Below are 16,502 nucleotides of genomic sequence, written 5' to 3' on the forward strand. Positions count from 1 at the left end.
CATATCCCTCTGTAAGTAATAATATACATAGATTTGTCTCACAATAGCCTTCGGAATGTCCACATCTAAATCTCTGGGATTTAGGCATGCTCCTTACATGACATAAAGGAAATTAGGTTGCAGATGCAATTATGATCAATATCACTGAATGACTTGCCTTGAGATGTAACTATTGCTGTGGATTAAATGAATAAATTTGACCTAATCCCATGATTAGGTAAAGCTGATAGAAATTGAAGAGAGGACCAAAGACGTTAAGGGAAGATTCAGGTTAGACGAGGCCCTGGGGGAAGTGATCTATCCTGTTTGGGAGGAAGACAAATGTGGAAGAGACTGTGGTAAGTGTCTATGCACATGGACTCCTCCAGTGACCAATAGCAGCAAGAGTTGACCTGTTCCCATTCAGGTCCACTCACAGCCTATGTAAGGGCTTGGTACTAGGAAGTAAAACATAAAAAGAAATTAAAAAGGCTAGGGTGACTGTGTGGTTTCCTACTATCTTTTCTGAAATAGAGATGTCCTTACCTGGCTCACAGGTGAGGTTCTTCCATGGCAATTGCAGCGTCCCAGAGAGTGGGTCCTGACTCCCCCATAATACAGACACTGCAGGGTAGGTGGCACATGCTGGACTTGCTTTTGCTGAACTGAAAAAAAAAATCATGACCCTAAAAGTCCGGGTGTCCTCTAGAAGTCGGAAAGAAAATAAAATGGATGTTCTCTAGCATCTATAGAGAGACAGGGCATCTGGATAGGATCTGTGCTAGACACCTACAGAGCCCTGGGATAAGAGTTTGTCATCATTTGCTACCGTGGCTACTGAAAGCCTGCATAGCAGGGTGAACAGCTGATGTGAATGCCTGCATTAAACATTATTTTATTTTTAATGAGGAAATATTTAGAATAAAATAAAATATTGTTTAATTTAATAAATTTCTTCTGAAATTATATACTACACACTAAATTATATATCAAATTGCATAAGATGTCTGTAGTAGGAGTTGGGAGGAAGTGCAGCGGTTAAGCACAGGTGGCACGAAGCAGAAGGACCAGCGTAAGGATCCAGGTTCGAGCCCCCGGCTCCCACCTACAGGGGAGTTGCTTCACAGGCGGTGAAGCAGGTCTGCAGGTGTCTGTCTTTCTCTCCTCCTCTCTGTCTTCCCCTCCTCTCTCCATGTCTCTCTGTCCTATCCAACAACGACGACAACAATAATAATAACTACAACCAACAATAAAAACAACAAGGGCAACAAAAGGGAAAATAAATAAAATTTTTAAAATGGTTTAGACCTCTCTCTCTCTTCCTTCCCTCCCTCCCTCCCTCCCCTCCCTCCCTCCAGGGCCTACATGTCTGCATAGCCTGTACTTTCTTCTCCTTTTCTGTCTCTACTTTCTCCTAATAAATGCTCATCTTCCTGTATGCAAAAAAAAAAAAAAAAAAAACAGGTTAAAAAAAGATATGTGTAGTACCGTGTATTACAGTCAATATATGAGATAAAATAAAAGACTTTTTTTTTGGTCATTGCACGTTTAAAACCGCTCAGGCTGGGCACTTTCAGAGAGAAGGAGACGATGAGGCAGACAGACGAGGAAGGAAAGCCTCTCGGCTTCTCCCAGACCAGTGGAGGCTGCGCTCTAACCTGCGCCACACACAGGACCCTCCCACACCTCCTCAGGTGAGCTGTCTTGCTGGCTCCTGACGGAAGAGAAATGAAGGCAGATTTTGATGCAAATTAATTGAAATGCAGGTCACTGGTATTGCATAATTTTATTCAAAGAACTTTATTTCCCAATGTCTGACAAATGAAAAATCCATTGTGTGTCTCAAAGTTTTTCAAAACACAAAGTGAATCTTTTTTAATATATAGACTGTGTATTTGATATGCGGACTCTCTCAAAAGCCTAGACCAAGTAGATTAGAAGCATCCAATAGCACAGCTATATACAAGATACTGGGTACTGTACAGCAAACCCTAACAAAAGGACTTTCAAAGTTAACCCAATTACCAAATAATGTGATGATAACATTAACTATCGATTGTCTTTTTGAACCCTAAGACAGCAGGAACCTCACATCTCCACTATAGAGCCCCTACTTCCCCCAGTCCTGGAACCCTTGGATAGGGCCCACTTTCCCGTATCTCCCAATCCATACCAAATAATATTGCATCAGCCGATCACAACCTAACCAAAGCAACGATTGCCACCTCAACATGCTTCACTTCAGAGACTTCACATGTGGAATGACAACCCTTCAGCTTCATTACTCGGATGAGACCTTTCCTTTCATAGTATACTCTAATTTCATCTCAGGTGGTTCACTTTCTAACAAAGTCCCAAGACCTAGATATACACCAGTTTCTGTGAGAGAGAGCATATGTTCACACGTATCCATAAACTACTGCAAAATATATACCTGAAAGCAGAAGTACACTAGAGTTTGCAGTGAGTACCCCCCTAACACTTTCTCTCCACTATTCCAAGCTTTGGGTCCATGATTGCCTCAACAGTTTGTTTGGCTTCGTATGTTAACTCTCTTTCCAGTCACCAGGTGCCAGATGCCATCAGGATGCTGGCCAGGCTTCCCTGGACTGAAGACCCCACCAATGTGTCCTGGAGCTCCACTTCCCCAGAGACCCACCCTACTAGGGGAAGAGAGAGGCAGACTGGGAGTATGGACCGACCAGTCAACGCCCATGTTCAGCGGGGAAGCAAGTACAGAAGCCAGACCTTCCACCTTCTACATCCCACAATGACCCTGGGTCCATGCTCCCAGAGGGATAGAGAATGGGAAAGCTATCAGGGGAGGGGATAGGATATGGAGATTGGGTGGTGGGAATTGTGTGGAGTTGTACCCCTCCTACCCTATGGTTTTGTTAATTAATCCTTTCTTATATTAAAAAAAAAAAATAAATAAATAAATAAATAAATAAAATGACAACCACATTAACTAGGACAAATGAAGCTCATATTCTTCAGAATCAGGGAAACAATCGATTTGCCTTTAAAACCCATTGAAGCATTTTCTCCTCCCTCCGAGCCCTCATGTGACACTCAGAGGGCTGCTCTTCCCTTTTACTGTCCACTTCAGGAAGACATACCAGGGCACAGAGAACACGGAGGAGAGAAATGCTTCAAAGTCAGTTTCCTGCTTGTCGTATCCTGAACTTGTCTTCTCCCTGCCCCAAGAACGGCTTGCTGGAAGACGGGGGTTCTGCGAGGACATTTTGGAAAGTTCTGGAAGTGAGCTTTGTAGCAGTGCCCCTGAAGGCCATGGATGCTTGCTCTGTGCTTGGCGGTGAAGCCAGACCAGATGCCGCACAGCAGAGGGGGGCGCCTCTCCACTGCCTCCAGTGGCCACCACCAGCCCCTTCCACTTGTAAATCTTCACTGTGCTGGGTGCCCAAGGTGCTTGTTCTGACAGGGTGAAGAAGCTGCTACTCTGTAAAAGAAAAGTACAGAGAATTGAGTGACAAGAGAGGGAGGAAGGAGAAAGGGTAGATTAGCAAGGACCAAATGATGGGGAAATAACTGGATTCTTTTCACAGGAGGGAAGCCTTGTGTAATCTTGCAGATGTCAGGGATCACATTTTATTTATTTATTTTTTTACCTCATCATTTTGTTCATTTATATTTCTTTATTGGGGAGTTCATGGTTTATAGTTAACAGTAAAATGAAATATAATAGTTTGTACATGTGTAACATTTCTCAGTTTTTCACATACCATTTAAACCCCCACTAGGTCCTCCTCTGCCATCCTGTTCCAGGACCTGAACTCCCCCCTACACACACACACTCCGGAGTCTTTTACTTTGGTGCAAGACTCAAAACCCAGTACAAGTTCTGCTTTGTATTTCCCTTCTGATCTTGTTTTCCAACTGCACCCTAGGAAGAATCACATTTTAAACTGCTTATAGACTGAGTTACCTCATTCAAACAAGATTTCTACAGTAAAATCAAAATCGGTGTATTTCCTGCTTGAATAGGACTAGATTTTTATTTATTGCATGTTTTTTTTTTTTTTTTTTTTGCCTCCAGGCTTATCGGTGGGGCTCCCTGCTTACACCACAAATCCACTGCTCCTGGAGGCTATTTTTTTTTCCTTTTTGTTGCCTTTGTTGTTTTACCATTGTTGTGGTTATTATTATTTGTTGTTATTGATATTATTATTTTGGGATAGGGCAGAGAGAAATGGAGAGAGGAGGAGAAAGACAGACATCTGCAGACCAGCTTCACTGCCTGTGAAACGACTCCCCTGCAGGTGGGGAGCCGGGGGCTTGAACCCCTGGTCCTTGCACTTTGTGCCATGTGTGCTTAATCTGCTGTGCTACAACCTGGCCTTCTCTTGCTTGTTTTACTAGCTTCTCCTCAAGTTCATACATGTGCAAATATGTGTACTTGGTATGGTTACTTTATATCATTATGATCATTGAAAGCATGTGTGATGGGAGGAAGGCACTTTCTTTGGAATCCTGATGGCATGATTACCAATCCTTTTCACACAAGAGCTGTAAGTTCCCTTCTCCCGGATTCCCACATGTGAAGTGAGTAGACTATATAACTCTGCAGCACAGCTGACAAAGCTAAGACGTTTTCATTTTCTGAATATGTCCTATAAAACGTTCTTATTTCCCTCTTAAATTATTGAATTTCAGTTTTTTTTGTTTTCTCTTAAAATGTTTGCTTACTTGATTATTTAATGAGAGAGACAGAGGAAGAGACATCAAAGTGAGGTCTTCTTTGATATCTGGAGTCTGAGAATTTGAACTCAGGACCCAGCATGCAAGGCCTCTGATTCTCCTCCTGAGCTATTCTTTGTCCCCAGAACATCAATTTTCGCATTTGTAAACATGGTGGTATTGTTGGTATGCATGAGACCCCTTCTGTTTCATTTGGTTTCAATCCCCCCTGCTTAACACTATTCTATTTACATAACCACTTCATTCTATTTACATAACCACTGTTAACAAGTTCCACCCTCCCTCCAGGGCATTTGTGGTTCAGTGATAGGATTCTCGCCTAATCTGTCCCCTCTTTGTCACACTCTGATTGTCACCAATCACTTTTCTCTCCACCCTCTCTATGTCACATCCTGTTTCCACCTTACTTGGCAAGTATATATAAAGACAGCATTGTGAGTTTTACAGTACCTTTAGTTTAGCTCAGCTGGGCTTAGATTGCGCTGCATCCTGCATGAATAAAGAGATACTGCCTACAGCTCAACCATGAGTCCCTGGTCGTCTGTTACCCGCCTGTGAAGCCAGCCTGGCGAAAACATCATAACCCATCGAAAACAACATGGTATCATCAACAGGGTTCTTGTGAGGATTAAATGAGATGTGTCCTAAACAAATACCTATTATGATCCCTTGGGATGCATTGGATCGACCTTCTCGTGGTGCATCCCGTGAGTACCCATTCATTGGGGAAACTGACGATCCTTCCTAGCCGACTGTATCACATGGATCCCAGTCACTTTCCAAGCCAGCAACAAGCAGCTCCTGCCAGCTTTCAAGCTGACCTGTTGACTGGCTACGGAAGAAGGGCAAACACTAGAAGAAGAATTATGATCCCAGACTTCACCTGTTCTCTCAGTGGCCATTTGGCGCCTGCAACTATGTACTTTGCTGACATTCTTGCTCTTTCTTGTAATTATCTTCACTTTCCCAACTTGAAAAAAAAAGTATTTTATTTTTAAGATAAAGACAGAGAGACAGACTCTCATGCCTGAGGCTTCAAAGTCCCAGGTTCAGTCCCCTGAACCACCATAAGCCAGAGCTGAACAGTGCTCTGGTAAAAACAAACAAAACAGAGAGACAGAGAGAGAGAAATCCCTTCAGTGCTAGCTTACTTGAGACTAGTTCAGATGATGAACATTATAGCTCCATGGAGGCCTCTACAGAGATCCTTTTAGAATTATTTACATGTCACACATTGGAAAGAATTGGAGAGAGACCAGGAACACCGCTGTGGCAACTTGATGGCTGATATGAAACTGCAGACCAAATGCTTGATTATCGGGGCCTTTTCTGGGCCGTGGCCCTGATATCCTGCTATCTGTCTGTCTGTCACTACCTGTGCAGGCTTGTCTGGTATGCACAGTGTCTGGAGAAGGCCCAAGTAGAAAAGAGAGTTATGATGCTGCATCTTAAGAAAGATCTGATCAGGACTTCGTGGGAGTTATCAACAGGTCCTATGCTGTCCACAACAAAAAGGAATAAATACATAAATATTAAAAATTAAAAAAAAAGAATTCCAACTTCTCCTCATCATTTACAAGACTTATTCCTCCTGTGTGTGTGTGTGTGTGTGTGTGTGTGTGTGTGTGTGTGTGTATCAAGTGGGTATGAGATGTTATCTCACTGCAGACTATGGTTTTGGTTTGCATGTCTCTAACGGTTAATGATGCTGGGATCTTGGCATGTGCTTCTTGAGAATGTATGTATGTATGTAAGTATGTATGTAAGTATATATGTAGGTACGTAAGTATGCATGTATGTATGTATGTATCTTCTTGAGGAAATGTCTGTCCAACCTTTATATTTATTTTATTGTGTTATAGTATTGACAGACTTTACAGTTAAAAAGACATTTGATTATTCACTGATTATGAAGAGACTTTCTGCCTACTGTTGTTTCAAACTCAATAGTTGTTTAAATATAGTAAAGACATTATATTTCAAATAAACACCTCTCTAAGGTGAAATATACTCTAATTTTGTGACAATGAGTTCAACACTTTAGTGCTAACTGGCCCAAGGGTGGGTTTAGCCTCAGAACATGTTATCTGGCCACAGGAATTAGGCCTCTTCAAACAAAGGTCTTTTAAACTATCTCCTGTTCACTCTCTTGGTTTCTTATAAATAAAGAAATCCACTGGAGGTGAAATTCCATATTCTTGTTCATTGCTTTAGTGAAAAATAATATTCTCAGGTGCTCTGAAGGTGGATTTTAAGAAAAAACGTGTTCTATTTACTGGAGAATTTAAAAGATACCACGACTAATTTGCAGGTGTAAGGTCCTTTGGCCACAGAGCTTCCTAACGAAGACTCTGTCCAGAATTATCTGCCAGCTTCATCCTAATGTGATGTTTTATGGTTTGTCTAAAGAATCAAGTCAAACCTTCAATGTATCCCTGGCATACTTCAGGCATGTGGAGAACTTATCTATTATGAGGCACCATTCTACCATATATAAATACTTGATACGATTTTCCTTCTCACAGTAGAATAAAATGTTAATAATTTTGTGAGTCTTTGCAATTTTACTATCCATTTTTGCTGGTTCTATACAACATATAGCAAGCACTAAACCTTGAAAGACTCCAGCAATTCAGTTTGGATAGCCACTTAAAAGTACATGTGCTTACTCAAAATGTCTAAGCTACTTGATTCTGCAAAACCAAGCTGAAAACTCCCCGAGGAATGGATTCTTATGAAATAGGAGGTTGCAAACTGACTTTCATTTATATCTCTGGATACTTCTCCCTGGAAAATTACCTTCACCTGCATATTTCTTTACATAAATATTTTCTATTTTTAAGAACTAGCTAGAAACTCATTCAAGTTAATTTAGGTGCTAGTCAGCCTAGACCCTAAGGGCCTCACTTTTTTTAGACTCTACTCTGTCATCTGATGCAAGTCTTATCTAGAATTCCCCAGTTCATGTGTACATTCATTGCTTAATTGTACTAAGTATTTTCTAGAAAACATTTCATGTGTAAGAAAACAATGCAGTTTGCCGTGATTTTTATACATTGACATGTAGCCTGTTTTAGTATGTACTGAACATGTGCACTGCTTTTAGATGCAACTGGAAATGTTTGCTCCATTGCACTGTGAGTGCTGCCTCAGTTGCTGCATGAGCTTCTGGCCGACAGCATGTAAGTGGTCCATATTCTTTAAGACTACGGTGGGAATAGAGAGTAAAAAATTGAAATAAGTAAAAAGTTAACAAGAAAAGCAGAAAGAAATACATGTTGATAGGTAGGTGTCACAAAGAAATAATAATAATAATAATGTTGGTGGAAAAATGTGCCTTTCCTGGGCAGAGGAAACAGCATAGTGGTTCTTCAGAAGACTTTCATGCCTGAGGTTCCAAGATTCCAGGGTCAATCCCCAGCACCGCCATGTGCCAGAGCTGAACAGTGCTCTGGTGTTTCTCTCTGTGTCTTTCTCTTCATATCTTTCTCATTAAAATAAAATAAGTAGTAGAGTTGGGCAATAGCACAGCGGGTGAAGCTCAGGTGACACAAAGCACAAGAACCAGTGTAAGGATCCCGGTTTGAGCCCCCGGCTCCCCACCTGCAGGGGAGTCGCTTCACAGGCGGTGAAGCAGGTCTGCAGGTGTCTGTCTTTCTCTCCCCCTCTCTGTCTTCCCCTCCTCTCTCCATTTCTCTCTGTCCTATCTAACAATGACAACATCAATAACAACAACAATAATTACTACAATAATAACTACAATAGTAATAAAAAAACAGGGGCAACAAAAAGGAAAATAAATAAATATAAAAAATTAAAAATAAAACAAGTAAATATATTTAAAAGCAGGAAAGTGCCTATTTTGTTTGCAGTGGAGTTGGAGAGGGTAGAAGAGATGCAGCCACATGAAGCACAGTCCATGTGTATCTGCCTGGCTGTGTTCTGGCTGAGACAGCTCTTCACCCGCCCGTAGTATCTCAGAGACAGGCATCAGGGGACACACAGGGCAAGGTAGGAGCTGAGGCCATCCACAAGGAAAGGCAGGGCACCAGGAGAAGTGGTCTACATATGGGCCACTAAAAGGAAAGATTAGGCCATGCAGCTCAGAGTAAGGATGCCACAGATTACCTGATGTTCGGCAATTAACAAATAAGAAGGAGAAGAGAGACAAGAATTAAATCTACATGGAAGATAAGGACTACACAAAATGGTAACACTTCACATAGAGAGGAAATATTCTTATTCTTCTCACTGTCTTTAAAAACACCACTGTTTAAAACAGAGATTTTCCTGGGGCCAGCAGACAGTGCACGCAGTAGGGCGGCATCAGCGTGTGCAAGGGCAAGGCACAGGGTATCAAGACTGAAAAGGCACAGGGGAGTTTCATGGGTGCCAAAGTGGTGTTTCTCTCTCTCTCTCATCTCTCCTCTAGCTTCTCTTCAAAATTAAGAAAATAGACCCAAGGAAGCTACTGCAGTGGCATCGTAACCAGTCACCATGTCACTCATCCCAGAATCACTCCCACTGACACCTGCGCACACACACATTTTTTTCAAAATACAAGAAGCTAATCTAAAATATGTAAAAGTTAAATATATATGCACAAAGGGTGCAAGGAACAAAACGCAAAAGTAAAATGGTAGAGTTCTTATTAAAATGATTTATCTATAGAGAAACTGAAAGTAGATGGGAATAAATTAAAATGACATAACTGATCTACGAATGAATATATACCTATCGATTTGAAATTTATGTGTAATAAATTCATTGAAATAAAGACAATCCAATAGATCTCGCTCATGAAGAAACAGCTAAACTAAATAGTCTCATACATAAAAAGAAAGTAGAATTTGGAGTAAAATTTTTTTCTTCCAAATGAACTTTTTGGGACAGAATTCTAACAATAAAGTAAAGATACTATGGGTAAATATTAAAGACAAAAGCATAAGATAAAATCCTTTGTATTCTATGATCTCACAGACAAGTTCATTGGAAAGCAAGACAGTAACTGAGGGTGAAGATACTTTAGGGACAAGTGGAGCCTTTCAGTGCATGCAGATTGAAAGCTAACCTTGGGTGGCTGGCTCCCTCTTTGGTTCTCTATTCTGTTCCACTGTTCATAAGCCTTCCATCCGCAGCTCACATATTTGTTAATTTATTATTGCATATGGCAGAGAGAAATTGAAAGGGAAGGGGGATATAGAAGGAGAGAGACAGAGAGACTCCTGCAGCCCTGCTCAGCACTCATGAAGCTTTCCCCCTGCAGGTGGGGACCAGGGGCTTGAACCCAGGCCTTGTGTGCTGTAGTGTGGGTGCTTAACCAGGTGTGCCACTGCTAGGCCCCATGATAGGATGCATTTTTTTTTAAAAAAAAATATATATATATATTTATTTACTAGTGAGAAAGATAGGAGGAGAGAGAAAGAACCAGACATCACTCTGACACATGTGCTGCTGGGGATAGAACTCAGGACCTCATGCTTGAGTGCCCAAAGCTTTATTTATCACTGTGCCACCTCCCAGACCATGATAGCATGCATTTTTAATGAGTTTTCCAATTTCATCTCTCTTGTTGAAAATAACTTTGTGTTTCCACTGAAATTTTATAATATTTTTCATGTTGTGTAATTTGCTGAGGTCTGGATTAGCATTGTGACAGAGAGGTCACAGGAAAATGGCCCGCTAGTAACAGCCAGCTAGTGACACTGCTCCTGCCCAGGAGCCCTCCCCCTGAGGTTTCCTCGTTTCCTTTAGCGACGTTTCTCGCTCTCAGCCAACAGCTTTTACACATCAGCACACACGTTGCCCTAGGGCATTCTGCATTAGGTGGAGAAGGAGAGAATCTAGGTGAGAGGTGTGAGCCTGGAGGGCTGCTGGGAGTACAGGATGGCGTTAGACACGAGGTCATGGGCCCAGAGTAGAGGAGGAGCAGGACATGCTCAGGAGTGTGGCCAGGGGAAGGGGCGAGGCTGCAGGCACCGTGAAGACACACTCCCTCTGCCCCGCAGAGCCTGCCTGCCTACCTGTGGTGCTCATGGGCAAGGACACCGTGGCTGAGGATATGGGATGGATAGTAAAAGAAAAATGAAATTGGAAGAGGTACAGGAGGGAGAGAGAATGGCAGAGAAGAGGAGATCAGGGAAACTAGGTTTTTGTCATTGCTGGGGTTTCACAACTCTCTGTCAACTATTTCTCACAGAGAAAAAAAAGAGAGCCTGGCCTGGTAGTGGTGCGCCCTTTGGAGGGCAGACTTCAATCACCATGTTGCGGGACCCCGGCTCAAGCCCCACTCTGCCTGCAGAGGGAGCTTTTGAAGTGGGGAAGCAGGACTGCGGGTCTCCTCTTTTTTACTCTTTCTCTATCTTCTCCTTGCCTCTCATCTTCTCTCTGACTTACTTAATCAAAGAATGCAGGGGAGAGGGGGGAGTAGGGGATAGCTGCTGGGAGTGGTGGATTGACTGTGCAAGCACTGAGCCCTAGTGATCACTCTGGTGGAAATATTTAAAAAAATAAATAAATAAGATATGAAAGAGGAAAGAAAGAGGAAGGAGGGCAGAAGGAAGAAAAAAGAATAAGAGCAAAGAAAGAAAGGCAGAGAAAGGCAGAAGAGAAAAGGAAAGAAGGAAGGAAGGAAGGAAAAGAGGAGAGTGGTTCTGAGAGTTGGAATAATAGACAGAATGTTAGACTCTCAGGCATGAAGTGGCACATGTACCAGAGTGATGTCTAGTTCTCTCTCTTTATATTCCTCTCATCAAAAAAATACAATATAAATAAAAAAGAAAAACAGAAAGAAATGGAGGGAGGGAGAAAGAAAAATGGGAGGAAGAAAGAAGAGAACATAAAAAGAACGGAAGGATAGAGTAAAGAAATGATGGATGAGAGAAAGGAAAGTCGTGATAGCACTGAGCCACTCTGACCTTATGGGAGGTAGACATGGAGTGACTGTCAGCCTTTATGTTTTCGTGATAGCACTGAGCCACTCTGACCTTATGGGAGGTAGACATGGAGTGACTGTCAGCCTTTATGTTTTCTTTCCAGTGAAAAGTTCAGTTACTATTTTTTCTCTTTTTTGATTTTTTTTAATTGGAGGATTGATGGTTTACAGTCAACAGTAGAATACAATAGTTTGTGCATGTGTAACATTTCACAGTTTTCCACAGAACAATTCAACCCCACTAGGTCCTCCTCTGACATCATGCTACAGGACCTGAACCCTCCCCCATTCCCTGGTCCTTTACTTTGGTGCAGTCCACCAACTCCATTTTCATAGTCAAGGAAAACGAGCACAGACCAGGTGGAAATGGCATCTCCAGTGGCATTGAACATCCAGCCAGCCCCTCTGTCTGAACTTCTCAGCAACACTGACTGGTTTCTCTAATTCTCCTCTGGACTCACAAGATGCCCAACTATCCATTGTATGTCTGTGACATCTTGGCTTTGAAGACTTAATCAGTCTCCGCGTACCCGGTGTGCAGCTGGGTCTCCAATGAAGTGGTTTCCTACAGGGTCCTCTTGTTCCAATGTGGGTGAGCAGTCAGCTTCCTCAAGGGTCACGGTGTGGAGTCTGCATGTTCCCTTCACCACAGCTGGATTTTCTCCAGGGCCTTCTCTGGCCTCCCACACCCCATGAATGTGCAGACTGGGTTCAGAGGGGATCACACTATCCCGGTCTGATTGAGCGTTTGTGTGCTGGTATGAGTAAGGCCATGATGGAATTGTACCCCAGAGAGTGGGCTCTTATCCTGTATTTCGGACTGTTGAAATAGGCTCAAGTTCCTTGCAACACTAATTTCAACAAATACATTAGGGGATGAATGAACACACTTTACTGTTATTGGAAGGTTTTGATATGTCTTTAATTCGAAATACGATGTTTTTTTTTTTCCTACTAGAAATATGCCATAGGAGCTCAGTTTTTGCTTCTTTCAATTAGGCTAGAAAAATTGGCTATGTTATACATTATTTGTTTAGTCATATTTAGAAAACCTACCAGAGAAGTACAAGTCATTATTTATTTCTCAAAAGCAGTGAGTCTGACTCCTTACACAAGTCAAAAATATTTTTAAAGGAATATAGTTCCTTGACTTGATAGAAATGCCAATATTCACACTAAAAAAGATACCTGATCTAGAGATTACAAATGCATAAAACCTTATTTTCATATGTAACCTACCAAAAGGCAACTTCTCACTTTTACTTTTTTTGCTGTAAACAAGTCTTTTTATGTCATTCCTAATCATTAAACTTTCCTGTAAAATGAGAATAATTTGTTTTCCAAGTTCCCTAAACTTATATTGTTTTAATGGGCTTAAAGTTATCACCTTCCATATTAATTTTAATTCTTTCTTCAGCTATAATACTTGTCTTTAAATAATTATTCTTTTGGTCAAGACATTATGTAATAGTCTGACTCTGCTCAGCACATGAATGATTCTGTGTCTGCCACCTGCATTTTCTCAAGCATATATCTTCTCACAGAGTTTAGTATTTTTGTTTTAATGAGAAACTGGTGAAAATCAAATTACCCCCATGATTTGTTGTTGAACTATGGATGTGTTGTATTAGGAAATTCAATTATATGTCAGTCCTATGTCTTCATCATCGTTTTTCTTACACAACATTCTCTATTTGGAGAGTCATTCATGGCCCACTGGGAGAGCTCAGGACTATAATTAGACCTTTTCTCTAGACATTCAAGCTATGGAATGCATGAAGGTTAGTAAGAGCTTCCATTAATTGCCCCCTTGTGGCTTTACAGTCAAGCCTTTAGCTTATGTACCGGGGCTGCTCCCCACAGCATCTTTGCACTGACATTTGAAGCAGTGATTAGAATGTCATTGCTTTCCAATACTTCATTGTTATTCAGGGAACACATTCCATGTCTCTCCCACATACTGCAGGGATCACAAATTCAGACACAAAAAAATATCATCTATGTTGTTTTATCATCAGAATAGGGCTTTTGAAAGTGGATTTGTTCTGAATACAGTGTTCATACTGGACTCTGTTCTGCACAGTGTCACTGTCTTGTCTTTCAAACTAATGGGAACAAAGCAGAAACATTCTTTATGTGCAAAGCAGTGCACCCAAGGGCAAAACATCTATCAGTATGAAAAATAGTCAAGTAACAACCAAGAAATTGTGTTTTGTGGAAACTCGAGGGCTTGATTGTGTGTTTGAGCCACACACTGCCATGTTAGTTTGCTCAAAACATTGAGCTTAATAGTTTCTTATTCAAATACCTTTCTTATCATGTATACTGTCTGAATTCAACTATTCAGTCTGTCCTGTCAGCTCTTGCTGTAAATCAACTAAGACCTAGGCTTTCTGAGCTAGAGAGCACAATTATCCGTCTGTCTTGGAAATAAATTACAACTCCAAAGCTCTGCTCTTCTTTCTTCATCTCACTCAGTCATTACAAAATGCCTTCCCCATGGATTGCATGGAGATGTCACGACTTCGTGAAGAATGTGGCCTAGCTTTCCCTCCTTTCCCTTTCCTCACTCCCTCTTAGTGCATGTGCATGAGTCTGTCTGCATATATATAGAACTGATCCATCTCAGGCAGCTCTCTCCTATTACATGTTCTGCAGAAGGAGACACTCTGATATCAGTTCTGTTCTTATTGCCAAGACCATTTAAACTTTTTTCTTTAAAAAAAAAAGACTTTTAATATAAGGTGCACTTTAATGTAGATATCTTATATACTGCATTCTTGTGAAAAAATTACCTTTCTGCACCAGAAGTGGCTGAAAAGCAGCTGAAAAATTGAAATGATCATGATGAAACTCTATAGTGCAGGTCAAGGGAATCTGGAAGGATTATTAAACAGATGAAAAGCCAGACTGAAGGGTAAAGGTCCCTAGAGTTGAAATTATTGAAGCCATAGAAGAAAAACTAGAATGGAGACTATATCTGTTAATAAAAACCTAAAAAAAAAATCAGACTTTTATTTTTAAGTTCACAGATAAAATGGACACTGAGTTCTTAGACTAATGGATTTACAGACTTTTTTTCTTACAGGTCAAGATTTAAACACTGACATTTTACGTACAGTTAATGATGTTTTGAAGAGAATATTTTTTGAAGTTAGTTTAAAATTGTGCCTTATGGTAGTAAGATGAACATAAATTTATATTTGCCTAGCTATTAGTGTTAGGCATCACGAAAGAAAGCTGATTGGAGAGTTTCTGGGGAAAAGCACTAGGGGATGGATAACTTTATCTGCTTGAGGGTATGAACTAGCATGTTGCAGAAAACACTGCAAAACAGAGGACTATGGGAACCAAGTGGAAAGGAGAAGTCTGGCACAATCTGGGAAGTTTATACCCAAGTGGTCGTTCCTGGAGCTGGGGGAGGTGAGGAGGAACCATCAGGAAATCAAGGTGGGAACAGGGGTTGTGAGGTGCCAAGGGAGTAAAGTCAAAGTGGACAAGAACTTAAAAGTGAGGGATCTGGGGGGACTTCTTACACTCTCCGCTCAGTGTGCATAGTCTGTGTGAGTGTGTAAAATGAAACCCTGCATACAACAGCCCTTTCTAAAACAGAACAAGGTAGGTTGAGACGGGGAGCATAGGCCACTTTTTTATTGTCTTTCTTTATTTATTAGATACAGACAACCAGAAAGTGAGAAGAAAGAGGAGAGACAGAGACACACCTTTAGCCTTGGTGTCACTGCTTGTGAAGACTCCCCCCTGCAGGTGGGGACCAGGGGCTCAAACTTGGGTCCTTGCACATGGTAACATGTGCACTCAAGCAGGTGTGCCACTGCCCAACCCCAGTTTAGGCATTTAGAAGGAACATTCCCAAGTGAGAACACACAGGATAGAAATTATTCATCCAACCCAATGTGAAACATTCTTGGATCCTTAGAACTAGAAAGAATAGCTCTTATTTTTTACATAAAAGAATATATGTTTTATTTATTTATTCATTTATTTATGGAGAAAAATAATCATAGAGGGAGAATGAATCGCTATCACTCTGGTACATGTGCTACCAGGGATTGAACTCAGGTCCTCATGCTTGAGAGTTCAATGCTTTACCTACTGTGCCACATCCCAGACCACTGAACTGATAATTTCTTTCTTTTTATTTTTTATTAGTGATTTAATGATGATTAAAAAAGAGTGTAAGGTAACAGTAGTACAATTCCACACAGTTCCCATCACCAGAGTTGTGCATCCCATCCCCTCCATTGGAAGCTTCCCTAGTCTGTATCCCTCTGGGAGCATGGACCAACATTCTTTATGGGGAGCAGAAGGTGGGAGTTCCGGCTTCTGTTATTGCTTCTTTGCTGGACATGGGTGTTGGCAGGTGGATCCACACCCCCAGCCTGTTTCTGTCTTTCCCTAGTAAGGCAGGGATCTGGGGAGGGGGGGGTTGCTGGACACATTGGTGAGGGTGTCTGCCCAGGGCTGTTGATTTTCACTGGTTTACACACACAGTTAATGCTGACTTCTTCGTATATAAATTCTAGATTTGGTGCTCCAGAGCCTAACATAAAACATTGACTTTTCTGGCAGGAAGCCTTTAATATAACTATCTACATCAATCTATTATTGGATAATTGATTTATAAAATAACATGATTTCTACTCTCCCAGGTAGAAATTCAATTTTATTTTCCTTTTTAATTTTTCATTATCTGTTTTATTTATTTGCTAAAGGTAGTCGGAAATTGTGAGGCTATGGAAGATAGAGATAGAGAGACACCTGTAGCCCTGCTTCACCACTTGCAAAGCTTTCCATCTGCGGGTGGGGACTGGGGACTCAAACCTGGGTCCTTGTGCACTGTAACATGTGT

This window comes from Erinaceus europaeus, chromosome 4 (genome assembly GCF_950295315.1).
Source record: "Erinaceus europaeus chromosome 4, mEriEur2.1, whole genome shotgun sequence".
NCBI lineage: Eukaryota > Metazoa > Chordata > Mammalia > Eulipotyphla > Erinaceidae > Erinaceus > Erinaceus europaeus.